Below are 27,608 nucleotides of genomic sequence, written 5' to 3'. Positions count from 1 at the left end.
TAGGTGGGCAGCCTGTTCTAGGTCACAAAGCTAGGAACTATAGAAAAATATCTGACCTTGGGTGTAAGCAAACTCCAAAGGCCAACCCAACATCCTTTGTTCACAACACAGCACCTGGCAGCATAGCACCCCAGGGATTACATGGTGGGCAATCAATAAATGACTTTTCTGGCCAGGCGCAGTGGCTCACACCTCTTATCCTAACACTACAGGAGGCCGAGGGGTGAGCGGAATGCCTGAGCTCAGGAGGTCGAGACCAGCCTGGGCAACATGACAAAACCCCATCTCTACTAAAGATAGAAAAAATCAGCTGGGAGAGGTAGCACATGTCTGCAGCCCCAGCTACTTGGGAGGCTGAGACACGAGAATCGCTTGAACTAGGGACGCAGAGGTTGCAGTGAGCCGAGATCACACCACTGCACTCCAGCCTGGGCGACAGAGCAAAACTCTGTCTCCAAAAAATAATAATAATAATAATGACTTTTCTGTTACATTCATCTGACTGCTGTTTCCCTTCCTGATCCTATCTCAAGAGGACTCATTCTTATAGCTCTCCCTTCCAAAGACCTCCTGGAATGCTCTATGTTAGGCAAGCTGACCTATTTAAAACCTCATTCCTCAGCAATTCCATTTCCAATATTTGAGCCTTTGACCAGAACTGCTCCTAAAAATAGAATAAGCCAACCTTCTTTTGCCCTCTTTACTATGTTTTACAATTAAAGAAAGCCTCCCTCAGAAAGTATTCTCTGATGCTGACTGTTTGCGCATGTGCTGGAACTGAAGACCTAACAGTTAACTGCCACAAGATGGGGGAAAGGGAGTCATTATTTCTTTCCCAAAAAACAAGTAGATATTCCTTTAGAATCCTGCTTAATATAAACACAAGAGCAATGAGGAAAATTAAGTATCAATAAGTGAAAAAGATGAGTAAGTGGATAAAGAGATGTGTTAATGGTAGCATCTAACATTTATTATATGCCCATAATGTGGCAGGCACAATACCAGATACCTTCAACCCCATTTTACCACTGAGGAAACAGAAGTCCCAAGAGGGTATGTAACTTGCCGAAGATTACAGAACTAGCAAGTGAATTAATCTGGTCTAACTCCAACACCTGTATTCTATTCATCATGCCAAACTTAGGCCTCTGCCCCAATACAGAAGCTGAGGGGTATATACCAGTCCAGAACTAGCACTCTGGTGGTTTGTGAGAATGTCTATGGAAATCAAGTCAGCTCCCTGAGACAGTAAGCTTCTCATATGGAAGAAGCACAACTCCTGCCCTCCCTGACCCTCCAGGCATATGGAAAACAACCTAAAATTCCCAGTCATTTCAGTTCCAACACAACGAAGAATTGAGAATGAAGAAAATCCTACATGCCTGTTTTAACTAACTGAACTTGAACTAGGGGCGCCTCTCCATCCTAAAGAGACTCTCTAGTATGGATGCAGTATACACACATCTGTGGTTTGCAGAACATTCTCTATTGCCAGAATATTGTGATTGTCCCCTCCCCTCTCATCTCCACTCAACTTCTCTGAAGGGGCCAGAATTCCCCACCAAAGAAGCAGGTGCCCTTCTAATGTGGTCACTACCTCTTGTCCACGCAATGTTACAAAAAGCCAGATATAACTCATATAACCTCTGCTACTCCCAATTGTCCAGCAGGAATCATGGAAAGCCTTCAGAGAACAACCTGGCAACAAGTGTGCCAGTTTTAACATCTGAGTTTCAGAAACATGGTAAAAAAAAAATTTTTTTTAATTGGCAAAATGGCATTTTTCTCAGAGTCCCTTGATCTCTCTTCAGATAGTCTATGTATTTAAAATGCCCACCATACCTATATATTACCTAAATGACATCCATTACACATTCTGGATAGAAATTTTTCAGCAACATGGTTGTCAATCAGGTTATAAAAGAAATAATATAGCTACTGATATTATTACTCAAAATGGAGATGTTTTAAATCTAAAATAAACCAGATTTTGGCTATTGAGATAATGGTCACTTCTAAACAATGCCAGCTTGGATCACCTGGGTCAAGAACACTGAGTCCAAAGGAACTGGCAGAGACTTCTGGGAACTCTGATCCTTTCTCATGTTGAACATGTGAAACTTGAAGCTAACCACAGGCATACAACTACTCACTACCTAAGAAAATGTATGTAATCAACTTGCGTGGTCTTGGAACAGACAACAGAGCTCTGTTTGTGACAGTAAGCATGAAAGGTAAAGCTTCACTGCTCCACTGAAACTACTCTTATGGGGCTCTCCAATGGATACCACGTTTCTAAAACCAAGGGGTAGTAGGCTGAATAACGGCTACCCAAAGATATCGAGTCTTAATCCTGAAGTTACCTTACTTGGGGGGTGGAGGGTCCTTTCCAAATTAATTAATGATTTTGAGATGAGATTACCCTGGATTATCCAGGTGAACCCTAAATGACATCACAAGAGAGAGAGTCAAAGAACATTTTTATAAGGGAGTAGCAAAGGGAATTCAGAAAGACACCCAGAGTAAACAGCTACGTGAAGATGGAGGCAGAAGCTGGAGTAACAGGGTTACAAGCCCATGAATGCTGGGGCAGCCCCCAGAAGCTGGAAGAGGTGAGGAATGGATTCTCCCTCAGGGCCACCTTGGAAGGAAGGAAGCCCTCCCAGATCTTGGACTTCTAGCCTCCAGAACTTTGAGAAAATAAATTTCTATTATTCTAAGTCACCAACTTTGTGGTAATTTGTTACAATAGCCTCAGAAAACTAATATACAAGGGTATGTATTCGATCATAGCATATTCCCTCTCAGTAGCATTCAGCCAGATCCATCCTTCTTTCCGGAACACTCTTCATGTCACTCAAATCCCTTCATGTCACTCAAATCCCAGATCAAACAACCCTCTTCCCCCACAACAGCTCCCATTTAGCCACCTTTGCTGCTGCTCCTCCCCTGCAAAGACCCTTAACTGGAGGTCCAGAAACTCAGTCTTCATTACCTCTACTTCTCATTTAGTAGTGACCTCCCACACTCTCGTGGTTTTAAAATACTGTATCTATACACAAAAGATGCACAAATGTTTACCTTCAATCCCAAATCTCTTTACCTTGCTCCAAACTCACATATCTAACTGCTTATTTGACATCTCAACATGTGGCTCACACTTAGTATTTCAAATTAGAATTCTCAATATTTCCCACAAATTTGCCTGACCCATCTTTTCCACTCTATAAATGGGAAACCTTCTTCCCAGTTGCTCAGATCAAAATTCTAGAAACCTTTTTTTCTTTTGGAGACAGAGTCTAGCTGTCTCCAAAATACGCCCAGGCTGGAGTATAGCATGATTTCGGCTCGCTGCAACCTCTGCCTCCTGGGTTCAAGCAATTCTTCAGCCTCAGCTTCCTGGATAGCTGGGATTACAGGCTCCTGCCACCACACCTGGCTAATTTTTGTATTTTTAGTAGAGGCAGGTTTTCACCATGTTGGCCAGGCTGCTCTCAAACTCCTGACCTCAGGTGATCTGCCTGCCTCGGCCTCCCAAAGTGCTGGGATTACAGGCATGAGCCACTGCACCTGGCAGAAACCATTTTTGATTACCATCCTTCCTGTAGTCTCACAGATACAACACTCAGCAAGATGCATTAGTTCTACTTACAAATAGACCTCAAATCTATGTATTCCTCTCCTTCCTCAATGCTTCTATGACAGCCACCATTAACACTCACCTAGGCCACTGTAAATAGCTTTTTATTGGTCTTCTCATTTCCACTCTTGACCTTATACAATTGACTTTTCCACGAAGCAGCCATGGTCATCTTTTAAAACAAGTTGGAGCATGTTATTTTCTTGCTTAACACTATCCAACAATTTGCTATTGAGTATAAAATCCAAACTTTTTACCTGGAGAAAGTTTAAAAACAAAACAAAACAAAAAGCCTGGAAATCTCCTTGTGATCTGACTCTGCCTACTTCCCCTCTTCCTCTCTTATCATTCTGCCCCCTCACTCACCACATTTCAACCACACTTGCCTTTTCTCTGTTCCCCAACTGTGCTGCAGGGCTCGTGCCCATGTTGTTCTCTCTACCTCCAAATCACTGTAATGCTGTCTCTTTCTTGTTACTCATAATCTAGTTCAAACCTCCTCAGTTGCCTTCCCTTGACAACCCATTTATTTTTTTATTTTTTGTTTTTTTGAGACTGGGTCTCATTTTATTGCCCAGGCCAGAGCGCAGTGGCACAATCATAGCTCACTGCAGCCTTGACCTCCTAGGCTCAAGCCATCCTCCCGCTATAGCCTTCCAAGTAGATAAGACTCTAGGCACGCATTAGTCCATTATTTTTTTTAAAGATGGGGTCTTGCTTTGCTGCCCAGGCTGATCTCAAACTCCTCAGCTCAAGTGATCCTTCCACCTCAGCCTCCCAAAGTGCTGGTATTACAGGTGTGAGCCACAACTCCTGTGGCCTGACTACCCAATTTAAATCAGTTCCTCTTCCTGTTTTCTTCTTTCACAACACATCATTCTTTGATAGCTCACCACATGCCTGTTTGCCTGCTATCTTTCGCCACTAGAATGTAAGTGCCATAAGAGTAAAGACTCCTTTGGTCACTCTTGGTTGGTATTTAACAGATACCCAATAAATGCTTGTTAAATGAAGAAATGAAATCTCTTTTGCAGGCCTGAACCATTAAAAAACAACAACAACAACAACAACACCTAAGTAGATATTTGAAATGTATTATGTAGAGGTCAAACACCAGCTAGAAGACAGGTTCTCCATAATTCCTGTGGCTGTCAGCCTGTCATCTTTGTGGAGCTCTGCCACAATGCATTACCTATGGCTGGTAGACAACGTCACCCTATGTATCTGGCCATGATCTGTCACTCAGGAGATAACAGGTGGCAAACACTTTTAAAAGTTTCTTTCTAATGAGATACAGTGAGAAATCTGCTTAAATTTTTTTCTTTTTCTAATAAATAATGTTTAATAGTATGTTCTGGTTTTGAAAATACATACCCCTTGAACAGAATGCAGAAAAAAACAAAAAAACAAACTCATTTATAATTCCCCAAAATAAGAAATACTTATCTTTTTAGATAGATATCCATAATTCAGAATTTATTATATTTACAGTATTGGTTGTTATATGGTATGTTCACAGGTGTTCATTTTATTATGCTTCATACCATATATACACATTACATACAGTCATGTACTGCATAATGATACTTTCATCAATGACAGATCACATACACAATGGAAGTTCCATAAGATCATAGTGCAGCCAAAAACGTCCTATCACCTAGTGGCATCATTGCTGTAGTGTTAGAGCAACACAGTAAACAAACGGACTGTGCTGCCAGTCATATAAAAGTCTAGTACATACAATTATGTATAGTACATAATACTTGATAAAAAATGATAAACAACTATGTGATTGGTTTGTGTATTTAGTATACTTTGTATCATTATTTTAGACTGTTTAATTCTTCTGTTCACTAAAAACAGAAGAGGAAGAAGCAGTTGTTAATTGTAAAGCAGCCTCAGGCAGCTCTTTCAGGAGGTATCTAGAAGAAGGCGTTGTTATCATGGAGATGACAGCTCCACACCAGTCACTACGCCTGAAGACGTTCCCGTGGGAAAAGATGTGGAAGCAGAAGACTGATGCTCCTGACTCTGTGCCGGCCTAGGCTAATTGTGTGCATGTCTGTATGTTGGGGCCTAATTAAAAAGCTTTAGAAGCAAAAAATAAAATATTGTTTAAATAAAGGTGCCAGGCCTGGTGGCATGCACCTGTTGTAGTCCCAGCTACTCAGGAGGCTGAGAAAGAAGGATCACTTGAGCCCAGGACTTTTCTGGCCAGCCTGGGCAACACAGTGAAACTCTGTCAAGCAATCAATAAAGAAAACTTATAGAATAAGGATATAATGAAAATATTTTTGTGTAACTATATGTTTGTGTTTTAAGCTAAGTGTGATTACAAAAGAGTCTTAAGTTTAAAATTTTTTTAAGTTTATAAGGTAAAAAAGTTATAGTAAGCTAAAGCTAATTTATTATTAAAGAAAATTTAAAAAATAAACTTAGGGTAGCCTAAGTGTACAGTGTTTGCAACATCTACAGTAACATAATGTCCTAGGACCCTCACATTCACTCACTACTCATTCACTGACTCACCCAGAGCAATTTCCAGTCTTGCAAGCTCCATTCATGGTAAGTGCCTGGGACAGCTGTATACTTTATCTTTCACGCCATATTTTTACCATACCTTTTCTATGTTTAGATACACAAATACAACTGCCTATAGTATTCAATATAGTAACATGTCCTACAGGTTTACAGCCTAGGAGCAACAGGCTACACCATATAGTGTAGGTGTAGAGTAGGCTATACCACCTAGGTTTGTGTAAGGACACTCTATGATGTTCAACATTGTTTCCGCAATGAAACCCACTAACAGCACTCTACGATGTTCAACACTGTTTCCACAATGAAACCGACTAACAGACTATGTCCCCATCATGAAGCAATGCATGACTATTTTCTTTTGTGTATATATAAAAATTTCATAAAGAAATGCATAATGAAAATCTACAGATACCATTTTTTCAATGTACATTTACATTTAATATTTATACTGCTTATTCTTCAAGAACATATTTGTTGCTCTGTAACAATCCATTACATACTAATACTATAATTTAGTCACACCCTTACTACTGTTGGATGTATAATCATTTTTCCCCAATTTTTTCTATTATAAATATTTCTATAATGAGCATTTTGGGACTTAAACCTTTAATCATAAATCTGTATCTGAATGGCTTTAACACTGATTGTGAGAAGGAGACCTTACTAGACAAAAAAGTATGATTTTGGTAAGTATTGCAAAATTACCTTCCAGGTAAGTTCTACATACTATTTTCAACACATCTTTGCCAACAACATTTTATTTATTTTATTTTATTTTATTTATGAGACAAGGCCTGGCTCTATTGCCCAGGCTGGAGTGCAGTGGTGTGATCTCAGCTCACTGCAACCTCCGCCTCCTGGGCTCAAGCCATCCTCCCACCTCAGCCTCCTGAGTAACTGGGACTACAGGTGCATGCCACCACACCCAGCTAATGTGTGTGTGTGTGTGTGTGTGTTTGTGTGTGTTTGTAGAGATGGGGTTTTACCATGTTGCCAGGCAGGTCTCTGACTAGTGAGCTCAAGCAATCCACCTGCCTCAGCCTCCCAAAGTGCTGGGATGACAGGTATGAGTCATTGTACCTGGCCAACACTGTTTGTACTTTTTAATTTTTACTTGATGGCAGAAATGATTATATTGTTAAATGTTTCTTCGAATTTTTTTTTCAATTTTGAAGGATATCAATGTTTTAATGACAAATAAATTAGACTTCATGCTAATTCGTCTTGGGGAATTAAAGTAACAGTCCTAATTTCTGGCAATTCTAGAAACATCTTATTTATAGTATTTTCCTGACACATACACAAGACTACTATCTCTCCCCACTCGGAGAAACATACACATGCAAAAAACTATTTTAATATAAATATAGAAATTTTAAAAAACTCTGTCACCATATCAATGTTCCTCAACAACCTTTTTTTTTTTTTTTTTTTTTTTTTTTTAACCCAACTGGAATGAAAAACCTAGGGCACAAGAAAAATAAAGAAAAGTATAAAGAAAAATCAGTACCAGCACATAAGTATACCAAGCCCTTCCAGTCCTATGGTCCCTGAACTTCTCCAGACTAGACATGTATCATAAAACTAAAAAAATCTAGACTACAAAGAAAGTTCCTTCTTCAATGAAGGGAATCAATCTGCAAAAACTGTCACATTTCTAAAAACTAGTCTGTAAAAACACAATCTGCAAAAACTAGTCACATTTCTGAATTCAACCTCTTCTAATAGTCCAGACAAAGGAGGAAAGGGGAGGGAAGGGTAAGAGGACAAAGAGAAGAAGGGGGCGAGTAGTGGGGTGGTAAAGGAAAGGAAGGAAAAAACAAACCACAATACCTACTACACACTAAATATCATCCTCGTTTTCTTAGAGGTAAAATTAGATTAAAGACTACTAACAATCTGCTTCCCGCCTCATACACATATAGCCAGAAAAACTAACTTCCTATGGCAGCCAGGAAGCAGCCAACAGCTCTACTAAATCATCACTCTCTACTCACCCTAGGCAAACAAGAAAAAGACCAGTTCAAACAGATGACATTCTAGCTGGCAATGACAAAGGAGGCTTTCAACGGTGCAACCAGCCTGTCCAAACTGTTACACATCACTCTAAATCGTTCAGACCATGTCTGCAAATTTTCTTTTTAAGGAAATATTACAATGATGGAGCTGTTAATAAGGGTGTTAGTTTCTATAATGTAACAATATGGATCCTGCTCACTTTAAAAACTAATTTTAATGTAACAATTTAGATCCCAAGTGGGTTATTGTAATTAGCAGTGGTTTTAAATTCAAGGACAGCAGAGCAAAATGCCTCGATTTTTGTGTTTCAAGTATTTGCACTAAAAGTTATAGTGTATAGATGTAAAACTAGTCACATTATCATCTGTGGCCCTGTATATATTACTAAAAGTTTAGTCCGGCACCATCTAACAATTACAGACAAGATGAGGCATGGCCATCAATAAACTAGTCAAAAGAAGAAGAAGAAAAATTAAAATATACAAATGAAAGCCCCTGTAGAAAAGGAGAAAAAAATACAATGAAGTGAATTAAAATGCCAAATAATTTTTCCACATACGAGAAACTTAATGAGGCTATCAACTCTAACACACCCAATATATATCAATGATTGCAGCTGTCCCACTATATATCCCCAAATGTAAGATAAGGTTTTCTTCCCTAAAGTTATCTTTCAGAAAGAAGGAACTGCTTTACAATTAAATCCTTACTTTTGAGGCACACACCAATTATTTTATAGTAAGTACTAACAAGGGCCAAAAAAAAAAAAAAAAGGCTTCAAAAACAACCTGGAAGTGAGAAAGAGAAATCCAAGCATGCAGTCATGCCCAGGGAAATGAATGGTGTTTGGGATTTCAAAAAAGGAAGATAGAGTCACAGTCCCAGAGGCATCTCTCCAGTTAGAGTCTGTGAAAGGCTGAGACAGTGAAGTTCTCATCACTAGTCAGAGACACTAGTCAGACATACCGAGGTATGGAAGGATGTCAAGCCAACTCTAATATTGGATACTTTGTCATGGTTACCACAACAAATTAGTTTTATAAAAAGGAGGATACAGTTTTAAACACAGATTTAATACTTATTTCTAGAGAGCTACTACAAATAGTAGCTGCCACTGAAGAAGGCCTCTGAAGATCTTCTAGAAAGCAGTGCAGTAACAGCCTTGAAATGTGAAGAAGATAATAAATGACGTCAAGATGATGACAACTCTCCTAATGTTACATGAACGAATTCTTGTGGCTTGGGATAAATTTTCCAGTGATCATAACATTTACAGATTTCAAAGTGCTTTATCTCAAACAACTTGGAGGCCGAAAAATAAAATGAATATGATATCTTCTGAAAAACCATGGTCAATAACTTTTAAAATGGCTTGGTAAATATTAAATAATAATTTGGTAAATATTGAGTCCAATGTCTGTGCAGCATGGAGAATTTAAATCTGTTCATAAATGTGGAAAAACTAACATTTTAAAATTTATATTAGGAGCATATACAAATTACATATAATTTTATATAATCTATGACCTTTAAATATACATGCAGTTACCATCACGACAAAATGGGTGAACATATATATAAGATCTCTTGGCCCGGCGAGGTGGCTCACAACTATAATCCCAGCACTTTGGGAGGCCAAGGCAGGCGGATCATGAGGTGAGGAGATTGAGACCGTCCTGGCCAACATAGTGAAACCCCGTCTCTACTAAAAATACAAAAATTAGCTAGGCGTGGTGGCGCACGCCTGTAATCTCAGCTACTCAGGAGGCTGAGGCAGAAGAATCACTTGAACCAGAGTTGGAGTTTGCAGTGAGCCAAGATTGCGCCACTGCACTCCAGCCTGGGCGACAGAGACTCTGTCTCCAAAAAAAAAAAAAAAAAAAAAAAAAAAAGGGCATTTTTCATGTTTTGAAAACACACAGAAAACTTTCTTAACCATCTAGTATGAGAGCAATTACCTGAGAATTAAACTGAGAATGACAAATTTAAGAGAGATAACAATGAGTTATTCTCTGGCCTTATTTTTCTTCTTGCTATCAATGTTGCTTTTGAAAATAGGTGGGGTTGGGGGAACAACAACACTTATGGAGCTTAGAGTACTTTTCCCAAAGTGTGTCAAAATAATTAAATATTCACCTGTCCTACCCAAGTGGCAAATATTTTTGCTTCATCCACTCATCTACTCTCATTAAGATAATTCAGGCTTGCAGAGACAGGCATTCTTTTATCTATATTTATGGTAAATTAAATCAAAGGCATGATAATTTTAGTGAAAGATGAAAAGTAACCTGAAGTATTATTATTAGATCTTTGTCAGAAAATGTGTCATAAACCTGGGAGATGATAGAGTTACAAGGGTTCAAACTACAAGGTTAAACAGGCTAGAAAAGAAGCTGTATAGCTGACAAAGACAAGCACAAGGCACTTATAGAAGCTGGAGGATATCCAAGCAAAGACATCTACACAGGCCAGGCACGGTGGCTCACACCTGTAATCCCAGCATTTTGGGAGGCCGAGGCGGGAGGATCATGAGGTCAGGAGATCGAGACCATCCTGGCTAACATGGTGAAACCCCATCTCTACTAAAAATACAAAAAATTAGCCGGGCGTGGTGGCAGGCACCTGTAGTCCCAGCTACTTGCCAGGCTGAGGCAGGAGAATGGCATGAACCCGGGAGGCAGAGCTTGCAGTGAGCCAAGATTGCACCACTGCACTCCAGCCTGGGCAACAAAGTGAGACTTCATATCAAAAAAAAAAAAAAAACAAAAATAAAAAAGACTTCTACACGATGCAACATTTCTGTTCATGTCATTCAGGAAAGATAAAAATACCAACAGAACATCTACAAAATATGGAGGAGGAGAAAGCAATATCTAGCAATATGCACATACAAGAAAAATTTTAATGTATACATAATGTCACTGACATATTTTTTAAATGTCATTTGTACTTCAACATCTTTCATTTGTTCAAATTCCAAACATTTTATACCTTACATCAATCAACTAGGCCATTCTCAGGGAGTTCGTGAAAGAGTCAGGATACCACACCTACAATGAAACTAGATAAGGAATGGTTGAAAGGTGACGGCAGAAAATAAACTGCTTTCCTTATTCCCAGTCCAATGCTCACTGACAAGTGAAGTTCAAAGTTCAAAATATCCATTTCCTATTTTAATTATTCATCACAAAATACAAGATTGACCAGAGTTTGCAAAAGAAAATTCTGTGGTTATAACCCCCGGCAGAAAAACAGAAGGGAACTCAAGAGTACATCTTTTCTATCTCTGCCCCAAAAAGACTTAAAGTATTCCTGTTCTACAATAACCAGAGATTCTATTGCTTCTTGTGTATCATATTTCATTGCCCTTGTAATCATAAATTTCTAATGTCCAACACATATTCCTCCCACTGTTGTAAACTCCTTTATAATTCTGTCTTCAGGGTAAAAACAGTTGCTACAGGGGTAGTGTTAAGAGCAATGACCTGGGAAGAAAGGCTTAGTTTGAACGTGGGACCTCGCAACTGGGTTTTGTCACCCATTAAAATAAAGTGAGCTTAGACCAGTGACTGCTAACATTCTATAAATCTATGATCACACAATGATATACAGTAGTCCCCCATTATCCTTGGGGGATACATTTCAAGACTCCCAGCAGAAGCCCGAAATCATGGATAGTACTGAACTCTATATACACTGTGCTCTTCCTACACAGATTTCCTAATTTATAAATCCGACACAGTAGAAGATTAACAACAATAGTTAACAGAACAATTTTAACACTATGTCAGCATCACTATGTTTGTGCTTTGGGGCCATTATTAAGTAAAATAGGATTACTTAAACACAAGCACTGAGATACCATGACAGATACCATGACAGTCTACCTGATAACCAAGACAGCTACTAACAGGCAGGTAGTGCATACATAGTGTGGTTATGCTGGAGAAGGGGATGATTCACCACCAGGGCACGATAGAGCAGAACAGCATGAGATGTCATGATGCTATTCAGAATAGTGTGCAACTTAAAACTTACATTTATTTCAGGAGTTTTCCATTTAATACTTTCACAACATGGTTGACTACAGGTACTAGAAACTGCAAAATGTGAAAACATGGATAAAGGGAGACCGCTGTAATTATACATGGCATATCCTTTTTTTTTTTTTTTTTTTTTTTTTTTTTTTTTTTTTTTGAGACAGAGCCTTGCTCTGTCACCAGGCTGGTGTACCATAGTGTGATCTTGGCTCACTGCAACCTCTGCCTCCAGGGTTCAAGCCATTCTCCTGCCTTAGCCTCCTGAGTAGCTGGGATTACAGGCACGCGCCACCATGCCCAGCTAATTTTTTTTTTTTTTTTTAGTGGAAACAGGGTTTCACCGTGTTAGCCAGGATGGTCTTGATCTCAGACCTCGTGATGTGCCCACCTCGGCCTCCCAAAGTGCTGGGATTACAGGTGTGAGCCACCGCACCTGGCTGGCATACCTGGTTTTATAGCACTATAGTTAACCACACTTTGGAGCTATTGTACTTTTTACAAGTTGAGGGTTTATGGAAACCCTGCATTGAGCAAGTCTTTGTTCCAACAGCATGTGCTTACTTCATATGTTTCACATTTTGCATCTATTTGATTCTTCTCTCTTTTCTTCTTTATTAGTCTTGCTAGCAGTCTATCTTTTCCAAAAACCAGCTCCTGGATTCATTGATTTTTTGAAGGGTTTTTTGTGTCTCTCCTTCCGTTCTGTTCTGATCTTAGTTATTTCTTGCCTTCTGCTAGCTTTTGAATGTGTTTGCTCTTGCTTCTCTAGTTCTTTTAATTGTGATGTTAGGGTGTCAATTTTAGATCTTTCCTGCTTTCTCTTGTAGGCATTCAGTGCTATAAATTTCCCTCTACACATTGCTTTAAATGTGTCCCAGAGATTCTGGTATGTTGTGTCTCTGTTCTCATTGGTTTCAAATAACATCTTTATTTCTGCCTTTATTTCGTTATATACCCAGTAATCATTCAGGAGTAGATTGTTCAGTTTCCATGTAGTTGAGTGGTTTTGATTGAGTTTCTTAATCCTTAGTTCTAGTTTGATTGCACTGTGGTCTGAGACAGTTTGTTAAAATTTCTGTTCTTTTACATTTGCTGAGGAGTGCTTTACTTCCAACTATGTGGTCAATTTTGGAGTAAGTGCAATGTGGTGCTGAGAAGAATGTATATTCTGTTGATTTGGTGTGGACAGTTCTGTATATGTCTATTAGGTCCACTTGGTGCAGAAGTGAGTTCAATTCCTGGATATTCTTTTTAACTTTCTGTCTCGTTGATCTGTCTAACGTTGACAGTGGAGTGTTAAAGTCTCCCATTATTATTGTGTGGGAGTCTAAGTCTCTTTGTAGGTCTCTAAGGACTTGCTTTATGAATCTGGGTGCTCCTGTATTGGGTGCATATATATTTAGGATAGTTAGCTCTTCTTGTTGAATTGATCCCTTTACCATTATGTAATGGCCTTCTTTATCTCTTTTGATCTTTGTTGGCTGCAAGTCTGTTTTATCAGAGACCAGGATTGCAACCCCTGCCTTTTTTTATTTTCCATTTGCTTGGTAGATCTTCCTCCATCCCTTTATTTTGAGCCTATGTGTGTCTCTGCACATGAGATGGGTCTCCTGAATACAGACGCTGATGGGTCTTGACTCTTTATCCACTTTGCCAGTCTGTGTCTCTTCACTGGAGCATTCAGCCCATTTACATTTAAGGTTAATATTGTTACGTGTGAATCCTGTCATAATGATGTTAGCTGGTTATTTTGCTCATTAGTTGATGCAGTTTCTTCCTACCAAGGACAGTCTTTACAATTTGGCCTGTTTTTGCAGTGGTTGGTACTGGTTGTCCCTTTCTATGTTTAGTGCTTCCTTCAGGAGCTCTTGTAGGGCAGGCCTGGTGGTGACAAAATCTCTCAGCATTTGCTCGTCTATAAAGGGTTCTATTTCTCCTTCACTTATGAAGCTTAGTTTGGCTGGCTATGACATTCTGGGTTGAAAATTCTTTTCTTTAAGAATGTTGAATACTGGCCCCCACTCTCTTCTGGCTCATAGAGTTTCTGCTAAGAGATCCATTGTTAGTCTGAGGGACTTCCCTTTGTGGGTAACCCGACCTTTCTCTCTGGCTGCTGCCTTAACATTTTTTCCTTCATTTCAACTTTGGTGCATCTGACTATTATGTGTCTCGCTTGGAGTTGCTCTTCTCGAGGAGTATCTTTGTGGCGTTCTCTGTATTTCCTGAATTTGAATGTTGGCCTGCCTTGCTAGGTTGGGGAACTTCTCCTGGATAATACCCTGCAGTGTTTTCCAACTTGGTTCCATTCTCCCCGTCACTTTCAGGTACACCAATCAGACGTAGATTTGTTCTTTTCACATAGTCCCACATTTCTTGGACGTTTTGTTCGTTTCCTTTTACTCTTTTTTTCTCTGAACTTCTCTTCTCGCTTCATTTCATTCATTTGATCTTCAGTCGCTGATACCCTTTCTTCCACTTGATCATATCGGCTACTGAAGCTTGTGCATCTGTCACGTAGTTCCCATGCCATGGTTTTCAGCTCCATCAGGTCATTTAAGGACTTCTCTACGCTGGTTATTTTAGTTAGCCATTCATCTAATCTTTTTTCAAGGTTTTTAGCTTCTTTGCGATGGGTTCGAACTTCCTCCTTTAGCTTGGAGAAGTTTGATCGTCTGAAGACTTCTTCTCTCACATTTTGATAAGGTTCGCAATATTTCAAACATTTTCATTATTATTATATCTACAATGGTGATCTATGATGAGTGTCTTTAGTGTTACTATTGTCATTGTTTTGGGACACCATAAACTATGCCCATACAAGCCAACAAACTTTTTTTTTTTGTAAGTTAAAAAAACACAGCGGCCAGGCACAGTGGCTCATGCCTATAATACCAGCACTTCAGGAAGCCGGGGTGGGCGGATCACCTGAGGTCAGAAGTTTGAGACCAGCCTGACCAACGTGGTGAAACCCCGTCTCTACTAAAAATATAAAATTAGCCAGGCGTGGTGGTTCATGCCTGAAATCCCAGCTACTCGGGAGGCTGAGGCAGGAGAATCACTTGAATCTGGGAGGCAGTGGTTGCAGTGGGCTGAGGTCGTGCCACTGTACTCCAGCCTGGGCAAAAACAATGAAGCTCTGTCTCAAAAAACAAACAAAAAATTTTTTTAAAACACACAGCATCAGAGCAGAATGCAAATGCAGCCTCCCACTACCACAAATTATGCAGTCAAGTTTCTCACGTTCGTGGAAAACTGCAGGGGTCAGCACATCCAGAGTGCAATGGATAAGCCCAAAGCAGCAAACTTCATCAATAGATATTGCGTGTTCTGATCACTCTGCCAACTGGCCATTCCTCCATCTCTCTACCATTTTCTTGGGACCATATTAAAATTAGGTCAATAATGCTACAATGTCCTCTAAGTGTTCAACTGAAAAGAGTCACACATCTCTTACTTTAAATCAAAAACTAGAAATGATTAAGCTTAGTGAAAAAGGCATGTTGAAAGCCAAGATAGGCCTAAAGCTAGGCCTCTTATGCCAGTTAGCCAGGTTGTGAATGCAAAGAAAAAGTTCTGAAGGGAAAGTTAAAATGCTACTCCAGTGAACGTACGAATATGGAGAAAGTTTTAGTGATCAAGACAGAAGATCAAACCAGCCACAATATTCCCTTAAACCAAATCCTAATCCAGAGCAAGAGCCTAACTCTCTTCAGTTGTATAAAGGCTGAGAGAAGTGAGGAAGCTGCAGAAGAGAAGTCTGAAGATAGCAGAAGTTGGTTCATGAAGTTTAAAAAAAAAAAAAAATCCATTTCCATAACAAAAATGCAAGGTGAAGCAGCAAGTCCTGTTGTACAAGCTGGAACAAGTTATCCAAAAAATCTAGCTAAAATGAAGGTGGCTACACTAAACAGCAGATTTTCAATGTCGATCAAACAGTCTTATACTAGAAAATGATGCTACAGAGGACTTTATAGTTAGAAAGGATAAGTCAATGCCGGGCTTCAACATTTCAAAGAATCAACTGATTCTCTTGTTAAGGGCTAAGGCAGCTGGTGACTTTAAGTTGAAGCCAGTGATCAGCTACTATTCCAAAAATCCTAGGGCTCTTAAGAATTATGGGTCACACCTAGACAGGCACCAGTGGCTCACGCCTGTAATCCTAGCAGGGGAGAGGAGAGGGGAGGAGAGGGAAAGGGAGGGGAAGGGAGGGGAGTGGGGAGGGGAGAGGAGGGGAGGAGAGTGGGGAGGGGAGGGGAGGGGAGGGGAGGGGAGGGGAGGAGAGTGGGGAGGAGAGGGGAGGAGAGTGGGGAGGAGAGGGGAGGAGAGTGGGGAGGGAGAGGGGAGGGGAGGGGAGGAGAGTGGGGAGGGGAATGGGGAGGAGAGTGGGGAGGGGAATGGGGGGAGCGGAGGGGAGGGGAATGGGGAGCGGAGGGGAGGGGAATGGGGAACGGAAGGGAGGGGAGGGGAGGGGAGGGGAATGGAGAGCGGAGGGGGAGGGGAGGGGAATGGGGGGAGCGGGGGGGAGGGGAAGGGAATGGGGAGCAGAGGGGAGGGGAATGGGGAGCGGAGGGTAGGGGAATGGGGAGGGAAGGGGAGGTGAGGGGAGGGGAATGGGGAGGGAAGGGGAGGGGAATGGGGAGGGGAGGGGAGAGGAGTGGGGAGGGGAGGGGAGAGGAAAGGAGAAGAGGGACAAATTATGGGTCACACCTGGGATCCCAGTGATCCCAGCACTTTGGGAGGCCAAGGCAGGCTGATCACTTGAGGCCAGGATTTCGAGACCAGCCTGGCCAACATGGCAAAACCCCATCTCTACTAAAAATACAAAAATTCGCCAGGTGTGGTGGTATACACCTATAATCCCCGCTACTCAGGTGGCTGAGGCAAGAGAATCACTTGAACACAGGAGGCAGAGATTGCAGTTAGCCAAGATTACACCACTGCACGCTGGCACTCCAGCCTGGGTTACAGAACAAGACCCTGTTTCAAAAACAAAAACAAAAAACATCAACTATGCTAAATCTACTCTGCCTGTGCTCCAGGGATGAAACAACAGGGTCTGGAAGATAGCACATCTGTTTACAGGATGGTTTACTGAATATTTTAAGCCCACTGTTGAGAACTACTGCTCAGAAAAAAAGATTCCTTTCAAAATACTGCTGCTCACTGACAACACACCTGGTCACCCAAAAGTTCTGATGGAGATGCACAAGGAGATGAATGTTGTTTTCATGCCTGCAAACACAACATTCATTCTGCAGCCCATGGATCAAGGAATCACTTCAGCTTTCAAGTCTTACTAAGAAATACATTTCATAAGAATATAGCTGCTGGCCAGGCACAGTAATTCACACCTGTAATCCCAGTACTTTGGGAGGCTGAGGTGAGATGACCTGAGGTCAGGAGTTCAAGACAGCCTGGACAACATGGCGAAACCTCATCTCTACTAAAAATACAAAAAAAAAAAAATTAGCCAGGCATGGTGGCCTGTGCCTACAGTCCCAGCTATTCAGGAGGCTGAGGCAGGAGAATCACTTAAACCCAGGAGGCAGAGGTTGCAGAGAGTCAAGATCACACCATTGCACTCCAGCCTGGGCAACAAGAATAAAACTCCGTCTCCAAAAACAAAGAATATAGCTCCCATAGACAGTGATTCTTCTGATGAAACTGGCCAAAGTAAACAGAACATTTTCTGGAAAGGACTGACCATTCTAGTTGTCCTTAAGAACATCTGTGATACCTCTTCATGGGAAGAGGTCAAAAAAGCAACATTCACAGAAGTTTGGAAGTTGATTCCAACTCTCATGGATAGCTTTGAGGGGTTCCAGATTTCAGTGGAGGAAATAAGTGCAGATGTGGTGTAAACAGCAAGAGAAGTAGAATCAGAGGTAGAGCCTGAAGATGTGAATCACTGCAATGTCATAATAAAATCTAAATGAATGAGCAACGAATGAAACTGGTTTCTTGAGATAAATCTCCTCCTGAAGATGCTGTAAACACTGTTGAAATAACAAAGGATTTAGAATATTATATAAACTCAGCTGATAAAGCAGCAGCAGGGTTTGAGAGGATTGATTCCAATTCTGAAAGGAGTTCTACTGTGGGTAAAATGCTATCAAACAGCATTACATTCTATAGAGAAATTTTTCATAAAAAAGAGGCAACTGATGCAGCAAACTTCATTGTTGTCTTATTTTAGGAAACTGCCAGAGCCCCCACCCAGCCTTTAGCAACCACCACCTTGATCAAGGCAAGATCCTCCACAGCAAAAAGTTGTGCTTCATTGAAGGTTCAGATGATTGTTAGCAGATTTTTAAGCAAAAGTATATTTTAATTAAAGTATATACATTTTTTAGACATAATGCTGTTACACACTTAACAGATTACAGTATGGTGTAAATGTAACTTTTATATGTACTCAGAAACCAAAAAATCTGTGTAACTTGTGCTATACTGTGGTGGTCAGGAACAAAAACTGCAGTATCTGTAAGGTATGCCTGTATAATCTATTAAGAGAATTACTAAACTTCCTTGTATTTCTAAGCTAAGTATCTACTATAACATTCAGCTACAGGACTATTTACTAGTTTTTCAGACAGTTTTCTCACTCAGAATATTTCTTTCTGATATCCCTGTCATATGCTTACACGGTGAAAGACTAAGTACAGTGAAGCCCTGTAACTTCCATAAGCACCATTCCAATTATATGACTTCTTACCAATGGTTTTGAATGCAAAGGCATTATCAGCTTAACAATAACCCACAACACTCGGACCAACTACAAAAGCATTATCAATGACCCTTATTTAACTGGTTTTCTTAGCACTTTGGGATAATTTGTACTATCACGTGTAGTAGAAACTCTACCCCCATACCAAATTTCAACAACGATTTACTTTCCTTAAGAAAATTACCTTGCCCTGATCTAGCTAAATGCCATATGTATATTCGCCAACTTTCCTAAACCATCAGGTATTCTGAAATTTAATCAAGTTTTCTATTCAGACACCTATTCAATTTGAGGCCATTTCACAATCTTAATGAGCATACACTGTGCGCTACCATCTAAGACTCTGGTGGAAGTATTAGAAAGCACTGGGATCAGGATCCGACTGACAGAATTCAACTCAGAGTGCATGGCCCCCTCCTCAGTGCTGGGGACTGATGCTGAGCCATAGGTAATTGTTCTCAGAGGATCCTGATAGTCCTAGGTCAGTCTATCTTCTTAGCCATAAAACTTGCCACCTCTCACAAACATATGCTACCTATACCATCACACACACACACATACACACACACACACACACACACACACACACATTGTAAGCTGGCAGAAAACAGATCCATAGCAACCAACCTACATTAGGCACCCTAAGATGGTGCATCTCCATCATACTCATCTTCAAAGAAAGCAGCATTAAGTTTTCTTGGCAACACTCTACTCAACTGACTGTACTAATCTATGGTAGTAAGGCCCCCATAAAACAGGCTGACATAACCACAGCTTGCCAGATGCCATCTCAGGCAGCAAAGCTATTTTTCAATATACAAGCTCATCTCCACTCCCACTTGTTGAACTGAATGTCTAACAAGAACCAGTGGTTTGTGTTTCCAAGTCTGCCTTATAATTATGCCTGTTCCATTACTATAGATAATTTAATTAGTTATAACCCAAACCAGTAAGTGCAAAAAGGACACATTATTTCTTTAAAATCTACGTTGACTGCTCTGAATAGATCAAAGACATACTGCCAAGCATGGCCAAGATAACTTAAAGACTGGGATGGATACAAATCATAAAAATCTGGAAAAATTATACAAAGAAAAGGAAACAGTCAACAGAGTAAAGACGCAACCTGCAGAATGAAAGAGAATATGTGCAAACCATACTTCTGATGACCATACTTAACATCTAAAATATACAAGGAGCTCAACTCAATAGCAAGAAAACAGATAACCCAATTTAAAAAATGGTCAAATGATCTGAATAGACATTTCCCAAAAGACGACACACAAATAGCCAACAGGTACACGAAAAAGTATTCAACATTAATAATCACCAGATAAATGCACATTAAAACTGCAGTGGAATAGTTATCACCTCACTCCTGTTAGATGGCCATGATCCAAAAAGACAAGAAATAACAAGTGTTGGCAAGGATGTGGGGAAAAAGGGAACCCTTGTACACTACTGATTGGAATTAGTACACCCAATACGGAAAACAGTGTATTAAAATTAAAAATAGAACTACCAGTGGAATTGAGCCAGCAATTCCACTTCTGGGTATATCCAAAGGAATGGAATCAGGATGCTGAAGAGGTATCTACACTCCCATGTTCACTGCAGCATTATTCACAATAGCCAAGACATGAAATCAACCTAAGTGCCCATTAATGGATGCATGGATAAAATGTGACATATAAACACAACGGAATACTATTAAGCCTTAAAAGAGAAGGAAATTCTTTCATTTGTAAAAACAAGGATGAACCTGGAGGACATCATGTTAAGTGAAATAAGCCAGACACAGAATGACAAATACCACATGATCTCATTTACATGCAGAATGTAAAAGAGTCCAACTCACAGAAGCAGAGAGTAGAATGGGGGGTTGGGAATATGTTCATCAAAAGATATAAAATTTCATTAGGAGGAATAAATCCATTGTATGGTAATTATACTTAGTAACAATTTATTGTATACTTGAAAATTGCTAAGAGTAGATTTTAAATGTTCCCACTGCCCAAAAATGATAGGTGTGTGAGGTGTTAATTAGCTTGATTTAGGCATTACAATGTATACATATATCAAAACACCAAGCTGTACACCATAAACATACACAATTTATATTTGTCAGATTTACAAATGTTTTAATTAAAATATTTTTTGAAATCTAGAAAGAGTACCTTCAGATTGCTTCATAAATGTCTTTACTCTCATTTCACTTAATGAAACCAAAACTGGACATTAATTAACAATTACTTAAGCACTTACATGCCAGTTACCAACAGGATTAAATGAGTTAATCATTTTAAACTAGTCTATGTTTGACAATTACTGACTCACTGGTATAAATGAGTTAATCATTTTAAACTAGTATGTGTTTGACAATTAGTGACTCACTGGTATTATCTGCATTTTACAAATGGGGAGACTGAGGCACAGAACTGTCAAGTAACTTGCCTTGGTTCATAAGCTAGTAAGAAGAGAGAATGAGGGTTGCAGCCCAGGAGGCCTGGTCTTAGAGGCCACATTTCTACTATGCTAAACTATCACAGACAATGTATTATTTGTGTGGCTTATGCAGAAACGGTGTATGGTTCTCAAATCAGTTGATGACATGCAAAGAACAAGTCATAGATCTACACTGAAAAATGCAAATCATGTAAATTTATGTTTTAAATTAAACATTCAAGTTGCTTTTCAAGATTTCATGCTTTAACACATTTTTTTTTTTTACTTACCTATCAGTCTTATCAATTTGAATAAGAGGCTTCTGCAGTACATTTCCCATGTTCTGGTGTAAGCCAGTCAAAAATCAATGATAGAGCAAAGAGCTTCACATTAATTACTGATATTATTGACATGCTATATTCTCTTTTCCCAGGAAAAGAAATACAAGTATTTACAGGCTTGAATGTAACATTTTGAGATTCTACCCATGATTAATCAGCACAACTATAGTATAAGCAATTTCAGAAATGCATAGGATAAAACAGGAAACTCCACCAAAAACTTTAGCAAAATGTCAAAAAAAAATTCTAAACAAAATTCTTAACATTCAGAAATACATTTAGGCTAAGCGCAATGGCTCATGCCTGTAATCCCAGCACTCTGAGAGGCCAAGGCAGGTGGATCACCTGAGGTAAGGAGTTCAAGAGGAGCCTAGCCAACATGGCAAAACCCCGACTCTACTAAAACTACAAAAATTAGCTGGTCATGGTGGTGCACACCTGTAGTCACAGCTACCAGGGAGGACGAGGTAGGAGAATCACTTGAACCTGGGAGGCGGAGGTTGCAGTGAGCTGAGATAGTACCACTGAACTCCAGTCTGGGCGACAGAGCAAGATTCCATCAAAAAAAAGGGGAAAGGGGAAAGGGGAAAGGGGAAAGGGGAAAGGGAAAGGTGAAGGGGAAGGGGAAGGGGAAGAGGAAGGGGAAGGGGAAGGGGAAGGGGAAGAACGAAAGAACGAATGAAAGAACGAAAGAAAGAAATCTAGTATTGTCAGGTGGAAAAGGTATATTTATAGAAAAAGGCAAAGTACAGTAGGCATATGTTAATAGTGAATCTAGGTGAAGAGTAAATAGGTGTTTGTTATACTATTTACTTCAATCTTTCTGTGGGGTTTAAATTTTTCAAAATAAAAAGTTGAAAGAGGATGTCCTCACAAAGACTTGTACTTGAATGTTCATTATGCATAATAGCCAAAAACTAGAAATGATCCAAACCCCCATCAACTTGTGAATGAATAAATAAAACACGGTATTATTCACAGAATGAAATACTACTCAGTAACCAAAAAAAAAAAAAAAAAAAAAAAGACCTACAGATACATCCTACAATACAGATGAACCACAAACACATGTTCAGTGAGAGAAGCTAGTCACAAAAGACTACACATTATGATTCCACTTACATGAAATACTCAGAAAAAGCAAATCAAGAGTAACAGAAACCATCAGAGTTCACCAAGGGGTGGGAACAGAAAATGACTTCCAAAAGGCCTGAGGAAAACTTTTCAGAAGGATAGAAATGTTCTAATATTGCATTGTGTTAACTGTGGTACAATGCTGTAAGTTTACTAAAAAATCACTGAATTACAAACAGTTAGAATGGGTGTGTTTTATGGTATGTAAATTATACCTCAGTAAAGCTGTCAACAAAAAGTTGGGAGAGGAACATTCTATGATCTGAAAAAAAAAATCAATGTAAAACAATATTCTGGAAAGGAATAAATCTGATAATTTGTTAGTACAGACAGGGAGTCAGTGCAAGTATGGAATCCGGCATCAGGCTAAATAAAAATAGTTTCATTTCTACTAAAAAAATACATTAAAAGGAAGCATCCAATAAAAGTTTACTTAAAATGTAATGAAGTCCAGTCCTTAATTTTATATCCCAAAATAAATTTTTATATTATCAAGTATATATTTCCAAATAAGGCCCCTAGAGAAGAATGCATAAATTAATTTCATAATCAAAAGACTGCTTTCAACAACAAAAAGACAACCCAATTAAATACTGGGCAAAGCACCTGAACAGCCAATTCGTCAAAGAAAATATATGAATGGTCAAAAATCACAGGTAAAGATGCCATCATTAGCCATCAGCAAAATGCAAATCAAAACCACAATAAGATACACTTCATATCTACTAGGATGGCTATAAAATTTAACTTAAAAAAAAAACCAGAAAGTCAGTGTTGCCCAGTATGTGGAGAAACTGGAACCCTCATACATTGCTAAAGGAGTATAAAATGGTACAGCCACTGTGGAAAACAGTTTGGAGTTCCTCAGTAAATTAAACATAAAATTACCACAAGACCTAGCAATTCCACACCCATGTGTATACCCAAAAAGTGAAAATAGGTGTTCAAACAAAAACTTATACATGCATGTTCATGGCAGCTCCACTCACACAGCCAAAGGTTGGAAGGGACCTAAATGTCTATCAACTCCATACAATGGAATGTTGTTTGGTCATTTTTAAAAAAATGGAAGCTATTCAGTAAGATACACACAACAACACAGATAAACCCTGAAAGCATTATACAGTGAAAATAGTCATTTTTTGTTATTTCACTCATATGAAAGAGACTGAATAGATAAATCCATAAAGACAAAAAATAGATCAGTGGTTGCAAGCGGATACAGAGAAAAGAATAGGAAGTGGCTCCTCAATGGGTACAGGTTTCCTTTGGCAGTAGTAAGAATGTTCTCAAACTAGACAGTGATGACTGCACAATACTGACTATACTAAACACCACCGAATGGTTTACTTAAAAATGGTTAAAATGATTTAAAATGGTGTATTTTGTAAGTATTATACCGTAAGTTAAAAATAAAACTCTGCCTGTGGGTGTACAACATTTTTAACTTGAACTTAATTACTATAACTTTTTCTACCTCTTTTGGCTTTTATGTATACCACAGATCATATTACAGGTATGTCAAAATATTAAACATTTACTGAACACTTGCTACATTGCTACAAACAAGACACAAGCTAGGAACTTTTTGAATTTCAGTTAATCCTAAAAAAACTATAAGGTAGGTAGGTGTTATCCCCATCTTATGCTTAAGAAACCATGGCTGAGAAATGAGGCAACTTAACTAATAAGAAATACACCCTAACATTTTTAAGATTAACTCAAATATAAAAGGGAATAAACTAAATGGTTTCTAAGGTAACTTCCAGCAATACAACTCCATGAATATGCCACATTTTAAAAATCACCTTCCCCAAAATGTCCTGACAATAGCTTTCCAGTGAAATATATGAACAGAAAGTCAACAATAATCCTAAAAGATCTTTAGTACGACACATGTTAGCATTTCTTTCCTTCTACCAGTATAAAACATTAATTATTAATTACCTTACTGGTTATCATTTCCAGAGAACCCAAAAGGTGATTGTCACCAAATTACAAAGTAAATCATGAAAGGTGGGTAGCAGAGAAACTGACTGTATGTAAACACCCACAGAAAGGAAATTATTAAAAAATACAGATTCCTAGGCCCCACCCCAGGATCTAGAGAATGAAAATTGTTGGGTCAATGCCCAAGAATGCTTACATTTTCTTAAAAGTCCAAGTGGGCAGCTCAGTTTGGGAATTGCCACAGGAAAGTAAAATTTATATTCTGTCAAACAGGACATATAAGCCCAGTCGAATTATATTGATTTTGGAATACAAGAGTATAGGATTTATAATCTAGTTATGATGTCAGACCTTTTTACTGTACACTGACATTTCAAAGGACATGATTCTACCCCAAATATACTTGAATCTTTGCATTGATTCATTCATGATACTCAACATATCAAACTGTATTTATATTACCTTTAAGAAATCTTTTAGTGATCAATTCCAACTGCTCATATACATAAACGTATTATACGAAATACACACACGTACACGCTAGAAGCTTTACACAACATGTAGCAGGATTCCTGACAATCTAACCCCAAATAGGTTTTAAATAAACAAACGCAAGTAAATCCAACATTGACTGACATCCACATTATGTGCCAGGCACTGTTCTAGGTGCTGTGAATATAGCCAAGAATAAGACATATTCTCACAATACTTATTATTAGCAGGGGCATGAGTCACTAAGCAGGCTACTATGAAAGTAATCACCCCTTTTCATCATTTTCCTTATTTTGCTTTTAGAAGTGAACATTCTGCTTCATCCTTCCCTGGGTCATTATATAATTCTCGCTTTGTCATATCAATCCCTTTAAATTCCAGTTCTCATCTTACATGGGGACAATGTACAGCCAGGCAGCCTCTGTCACTATTTCAAAGTAACTGGAAAGCCCCAGAATCCACATTTCCATTGGGCTGAGACTTTCCAATATGCCTAATAATGATACTTTATGACCTAGAAGTTCCAGTGAATTGGTAGTAAGAAAACACTGATTTGCTTCAGTGGCACTGTAATTGGAATGGTGATTAAATGCATCATGTTAAATTTACCCTGGGCCTTTTCCAGTATAGCAAATATAAAATGAGCTATCAGCATCAGCAGAGCCTAAACCACTCCTTTCTTCTAAAATGGTACTTCTCCTGCATGTCTAAGGTGATATGATGGAACTTCCCCCATTAATAATCAGGTGGCATTACATGACAAACTGTATACACCCACATAGGCTTCCACAGGATGCACACTGCCCAACATGGTTTATTCTATTTAGCAACTTGGGACAGCCTTATGTATGTCAGAGCAGCACATTTGCACCACTATAGTTAATGGTCTGTCAGCATTTCCATTATAAAGCAATTTTCAAAGGTTTATTGCTCAGCTGAAGAATCTGCTCTGAGCTCAAATTTGGCATTCCAGAAAAGCAAAAACTATAGGCTATAGTTGTTTATTCCCTTTCAAATAGGCCAAGTGGTTTGTTTCTTTTTAAAGAAAATCTGTCCCTTTATTTCAGAAACTTTGAGACTATCCACAGAACAACAACCTCTCACCTCATAAAGGGACTATTGTTTAGAATAGCAGCTAGCAACTTACAAGTTACAGAGCATAGATTCCAACTTATTTATGGAAAACATTTTCTAAAAAGCAAGCATATTTTTTATGAACTTCACGTTTAAAATTTTCATCAGTCCTACCTTAGTTATGATTAAATTATTCACGCTATTAGAGTGCATGCTCTGCCACTGATACTAAAATCAATAGATGACTTTGAAATTCTCAATTGTTAAACCTCCTTTCTCTCTCCCACCCAAGAACCACAGACTACTGACCTAAGGTGAATGTACATACTCTCGCTATTCTACCTTACTCTACTAGTTAAAGGGAATATGTGCTGTCGAAAGCTTGGTAGCAAGAAAGGTGATACGGCAGATAGAAGAAGCTTTGAAAATAATTTAGAAAATTCAGAAAATGGATGATTAGCCCCTGAATGATAAAGTTCCCAGAAAACAAATGTGGTAATCTAGATGACCAGTAAATTAGTGATAAACAGTTTTATTCAATCTCTGGAAACCGTTCTATTAGTCTGAAAGCTTGCCAGAATGTTTCATGTGTCAAAGAAGAAATCAAATATTCCTACATATTTTCTTGTTGACTTTAACTGGAAAGCTTATTTACACCTTAAATTATAGGATTTTTCAATTATACAGGTAATTATAATTCTGATACAAGTTTACCCAATAAATAAAGAAGTTTTAACATAAAATTGGTTTTCTAAGCTTAAAAATTCTTATCATGTACCAATAAAGACCCTCAAAACTTTCAAGACTGGTGATCAAAGCAACCTTTTAAAAATGAATACTTTTTAGAGAAGTGTAAAGATCCATCCTAAATTACTGCACACAGCTTGATATGCTTTGCCAATTTTTTAGCTTTATGTTACTCTGAAATTATTACTATTTAAAATCATCTATGAAACTACTTCCAAACTAAGTAACAACATAGGGTAATGTCTGTAAAATGTTAAGTAAATAGGACATGGCCAGTGCAGTCGTTCATGCCTATATACAGTCCCAGCTACCTGGGAGGCTGAAGCAGGAGAATCACCTGAGACCATGAATTCAAGTTCAGCCTGGGCAATATAGTGAGACATCACCTCCTTTTAAAAAAAAAAAAAAAAAAAAAAAAGTAAGTAAAAGAAGCTTGTTGCTGCATCTCTATC

General features: G+C 38.9%; 2 protein-coding genes across 9 annotated transcripts in view; one reads left to right on the top strand and one right to left on the bottom strand.

The window, feature by feature from the left end:
• Window positions 1-27,608, top strand: part of CCDC167 (coiled-coil domain containing 167) — a 699,343-nt gene that overhangs the window by 244,191 nt on the left and 427,544 nt on the right. The window lies entirely within an intron of this gene.
• Window positions 1-27,608, bottom strand: part of ZFAND3 (zinc finger AN1-type containing 3) — a 335,360-nt gene that overhangs the window by 224,083 nt on the left and 83,669 nt on the right. The window lies entirely within an intron of this gene.

This window comes from Macaca thibetana, chromosome 4 (assembly GCF_024542745.1).
Source record: "Macaca thibetana thibetana isolate TM-01 chromosome 4, ASM2454274v1, whole genome shotgun sequence".
Lineage (NCBI taxonomy): Eukaryota > Metazoa > Chordata > Mammalia > Primates > Cercopithecidae > Macaca > Macaca thibetana.
Note: the sequence above shows the minus strand (reverse complement) of the source record. Positions and strands in the feature narration are given on the sequence as shown.